Source organism: Vombatus ursinus, unplaced genomic scaffold (assembly GCF_900497805.2).
Source record: "Vombatus ursinus unplaced genomic scaffold, bare-nosed wombat genome assembly UNPS02004142.1, whole genome shotgun sequence".
Classification (NCBI taxonomy): domain Eukaryota; kingdom Metazoa; phylum Chordata; class Mammalia; order Diprotodontia; family Vombatidae; genus Vombatus; species Vombatus ursinus.
The window spans coordinates 191,019-195,931 of record NW_020943920.1 but is presented as its reverse complement, the minus strand read 5'-3'; the positions used below and the strand labels follow the sequence as shown (position 1 = coordinate 195,931).

General features: G+C 40.0%; 1 pseudogene; it reads right to left on the bottom strand.

The window, feature by feature from the left end:
* Positions 1-2,331: 2,331 nt before the first annotated feature.
* LOC114053590 lies at positions 2,332-2,705 on the bottom strand (annotated as a pseudogene).
* Positions 2,706-4,913: the final 2,208 nt, after the last annotated feature.

Here is a 4,913-nt window from a genome sequence, read left to right as displayed (position 1 = left end):
AAATGAGTTCTGTGCTTTATATGTTTTGTAGCAACAGAATTCCTTTAATAAGTAACATATAGACTCATTTTCATTATTAAATATTGCCATTTTCCATATTGTATCTTACTTTATATTTAAAATATATGAAGGTGGGCCTTCTAGACACAAGAATGCATGGACAAAGCTGCTGTGAAATCATTCCGTTTTCTTTGTGGAACTTGGCCATCCTTTTAAATGGATATTGTATTTTCTTTTTGGCTTGCAAAAAGAACACAAGTATGCTGGCACTACTTAGATTAAGCTTTAAAAACCTGCCTTTAATTATTTGTTAAGTGAAAATAGGTCAAGAAAAATGTTAAACTTTTACCATTATCCAGCATGTGATTTTTCAGGTACAGATGATCCCATTTGTGGATTCCTCAGCCTCCTGGGAGCTTCTCCTACATCATGCTGCTTGCTTTTTGGCCATCTTCTACCAAGGGAGAGATGGGGAGCAGGGAAAGGTTGGCAAACTCAAAGCAACTGATTTTTGCTATTTGTAAGTAGCTCTGGAAAAAAATTTTGTTGAAGGTAAATCACTGGAATAAACTTCACTCATGATCTCTTAATGTTTCTCCTATTACTGGAGGGAAATGAAAGTTGACTGTTTTTGATTGCAGTGTGCTCATATGTAGGAGCCATTCCCAAAACTCTACTGATCCTTTTCTTCAATCTCATTTCCTACCTTAACTGTGCCAGATTGTGCTTTAAGATTGACCCAAATCTATTAGTGTCACAGTAAAACTGTTGTCACAAATTCTATATACAGGCAAAATAGGTTTACTAGAATGTCTTTAGTCACAGTTGAAAGTAGCAGTATTGAAAACATTAGTTTCTCCACAAACATATGGAAACCATTTCCAAAACCCATTTTTTTTACATGAGAAAAGTTAAACATTTTGTGGTTGGTTGTCCTTCATTCTTGAAGAGGACCAAAATGACATCACTATGTCAGAGTCAAGTCACAGTGCATTTGACTCTGGCATTACGAGCTTGGAATGCTCTACCCCAGGTTGGGCACAAATAGTCCATGTGAATATTTGAGGTGAATTCTCTGCTTTGCTCATGGAGCACAGCACCTTCTCTGATTAGGGCACACCATGCTGTGTGGTCCTGTGCCAGGGTCTCGCACGTCACACAATCAATTCCAAAGTTCTTAAGAGAGACCTTGAGAGTGTCTTTGTATCAAATAGTCTTTTTGGCAAGTGTATGTTTGGCATTTGAACAATGTGACCAACCCATTGGAGTTGCACTTTCTGCAGTAGAGTTTGAATGCTTGGTGGCTTCAGTTTGGTAGACTGACTAGTCTAATACCTCTTCTCTCTCACACTTTCCTTCATTTCCTACATTTTGTAATCATTAACTGAACAGTCCCTGTACCTTTTTACATAATGTTTCATCTCTTTACATCTTCTTCTTATCTCCCACTCTATCCCTGAACTTGATGTAGTAAATCCCTACCTCTCTAGTTTACAGTATTAAATTATAAATATTATCATTAACGTTTAAATATTTAAATGTTTAAATACACAAATTCTTGTTGTTGTTGTTCATCCTTCATTTTTTGAGGAGGACCAATGACATCATCACAGGGTGATGTCTTGACCCATTCATGACTTGGATTGAAATGAGGCAGAGATGCACAAAGTTGTCAGCCTCACTTTCTTGTCCAGAGTCATCAAAGCTCAGTGGAAAGACAAAAGTCAAGATGACTGGCAGTGGACTGGGATGCAGTGGATGACCTTGGCATCTTTGATATCTGACCAAGCTCTGAGCATTCCTTAGCACTTACTTCAGCCACCTTCATGGCTGTGACCATTGCAATAAAATGTTCTCATCCACCCATTCTGCCAGAGGAAGTCTTCATATGCTTGGAGCAGACATTCCCCTAACTTACCAATGGGTTTGAGGCCTTTTGGTTACCCTTAACCTTGTTTAGCCTGCCTGCCAAGACAGTATTACTGGGGTGTGGCTGCTGCACATGTTGCAGTTTCTCTGAGCCACAGGTAAGAGTTAGGGGACAGGTGGACGCCAAAGGTGGATGAGAAGCCTTGGAAAGAATTCAGCAAGCCCTCATACCAGAGGGGCTAGTCCTCCCTGAACACCCCATACCTATTTTTAATATTTTGGTGAAGGGGAGTAGGCAAATCAGGAAATTGTCAATGCTCCAATTTGAACTGGACACTTGCCTCTTTTTACTTCTTGAGAAAAAAAAACTTTAAAGTCGTATACATATTTCATTAAGTTATGCAGTAAACTTCTTTTTTTATTGCCCCAGAACTGTTTTAATGGAGATCTCTGGTCACCAAATTAAGTCAGACATTTCAGGACAACAGGAATGATAATCACCAGCAAAAGGATAACAGCAAGCACAGCCTTGAAGACCTTCAGTTCACATCCATACCACCACATCTGTCTTGGAAGCTGTTTAGATCTGTTGCATTCTCTGATAAGCTTTCTGACTTGTTTTGTAGCTCATCGAATCTCTCTCCTCTGTCAATTACTTTTGTGATATTCTCCTGCATGCCATCAATTTCTTCACCCATGCCTAACAAGGTCCAAATTTTGGTCCAGATGAGCCCATTAGGAAAAAATCCTTTTCTTTCAAAAGATTTTTTCCTTTCACTTTTCATAGAACCAGTAACATCATCATCATTTAGGTGGTGCTTGAATTTAGGAGGCATCTTTATTACTCAAAAAGTTATCTTCCTTTTGCTAACTTTAACAGGCAGATATATACTACCTGGGCATCTGCTGGGAGGCTTCTGGTCACCACTAGGAGCCAGGCCAGGCCAGGCTGGACTGGGCTAAACTAGGCAAGGAAAAGGGAAGAGGAGAAAGGAGGATGGGGAAGAGGGAGAGCGGAAAAGGCCGAGGGCTCTGAAGCCTGCCTGGACTGCTCATAGCGTTTTAAGAGAAAAACTAAGGGGGCGGAGCCAAGATGGCAGAGTGAAAGCAGTGACTTGCTTGAGCTCTCCCCCAAACGCCTCCAAACACCTATAAAAAATGGCTCTAAACAAATTCTAAAACAACAGAACCCACAAAAAGGCAGAGGGAAACAAATATCCAGCCTAAGACAACCTGGATGGTTGATCAGAAAGGTATATCACGCTGGGCGGGGAGAAGAGCGCAGTGCGGCATGGTGTGCAGGCCACAATGATCCTGAAGTAGGCATCAGAGGACTGAATCACAGGCAGCTGTGGCGGTTTCCAGACTTCTCAACCCATGATAGCCAAAAACAACTTAGAAGGTTAGTGGGAAAAGTCTGTGACTGTGGTGAGAGATAAAAGCTAGGTCTCAGCCACCGGCGGGGCAGCGAGTGTCTCCTGAGGTTCCGGACCACAGACTGAGGGAGAATCAAGTGGCTGATCAGAGGGAGATTGCAGGAATCTCTTTGCCAGTGCTGAAGCAGGAATCTCTTGCTTTGCCCGTGCTTGGATCTGGGTCACAGTTCTGAGGGGCGGTCCTGGGGTGAAGAGGAGCACTGGAGTGGTGGAGCTTGTTGTAGTGGTGGAGAGGAAACACCTCACCTCTTATCATACCACCTTGGAAGAACTGAAAATTTACAGGTCCCTAGAAGTATCTCTGAAAACAGCTGTATAAATCCCCAAAGCGTGGGACAGTACATTCTCCACATTGGAAGCAGGCTCTTACCTTAACAAAGAGTTTAAAACTCAAGTAATTGGCCGGGAACATGAGTAAGCAGCGCAAAAAGAGTCAGACTGTATTATCTTACTTTGGTGACAAAGAAGATCAAAACATACAACCAGAAGAAGACAATAAAATCAAAGCTCATACATCCAAAATCTCCAAGAAAAATATGAATCAATCCCAGGCCTTGGAAGAGCTCAAAAGGGATTTTGAGAAGCAAGTAAGAAAAGTAGAGGAAAAACTAAGAGTGATGCAAGAAAACCATGAAAAACAAGTCAATAGCTTCCTAAAGGAGACCCAAAAAAATACTGAAGAAAATAACACCTTAAAAAATACCCCTAAAGAATGCCCTAAAAAGCAAAATTGGCCAAATGGAAAAGGAAGTCCAAAAGCTCACTGAAGAAAATACTTCCTTAAAAATTAGAATACAGCAATTGGAAGCTAGTGACTTTATGAGAAATCAAGACATTGTAAAACAAATCCAAAAGAATGAAAAATTAGGAAACAATGTGAAATATCTCATTGGAAAAACAACTAACCTGGAAAATAGATACTGGAGAGAAAATTAAAAAATTATTGGACTATCTGAAAGCCACGATCAAAAAAAGAGCCTAGACATCATCTGTCAAGAAATTATCAAGGAAAACTGCCCTGATATTTTAGAACCAGAGGGCAAAATAAAAATTGAAAGAATCCACCGATCTCCTCCTGAAAGAAATCCCCAAAGGAAAACTCCTAGGAATATTGTAGCCAAATTCCAGAATTTCCAGGTCAAGGAGAAAATATTATAAGCAGCCAGAAAGAAACAATTCAAATATTGTGGAAACACAATCAAGATAACACAAGATTTAGCCATTTCTACATTAAGGGACCACAGGGCATGGAATATAATGTTCCGGAGGGCAAAGGAGATAGGATTACAACCAAGAATCACCTACCCAGCAAAACTGAGTATAATCCTTCAGGAGAAAAAATAGTCATTCAGTGGAATAGGGGACTTTCAAACATTCTTGATGAAAAGACCAGTGCTGAATAGAAAAGCTGACTTTCAAGTGCAAGACTCAAGTGGAACATGAAGAGGTAAACAGGAAAGAAAAATCATAAGAGACTTATTAAGGATGAACTGTTTACGTTCCTGCATGGAAAGATGATATTTGTAACTCATGAGACCTTTGTCAGTATTAGGGTAGTTGAAGGGAAAAAATTATATGTATGTATATATATATATATATATAGATAGA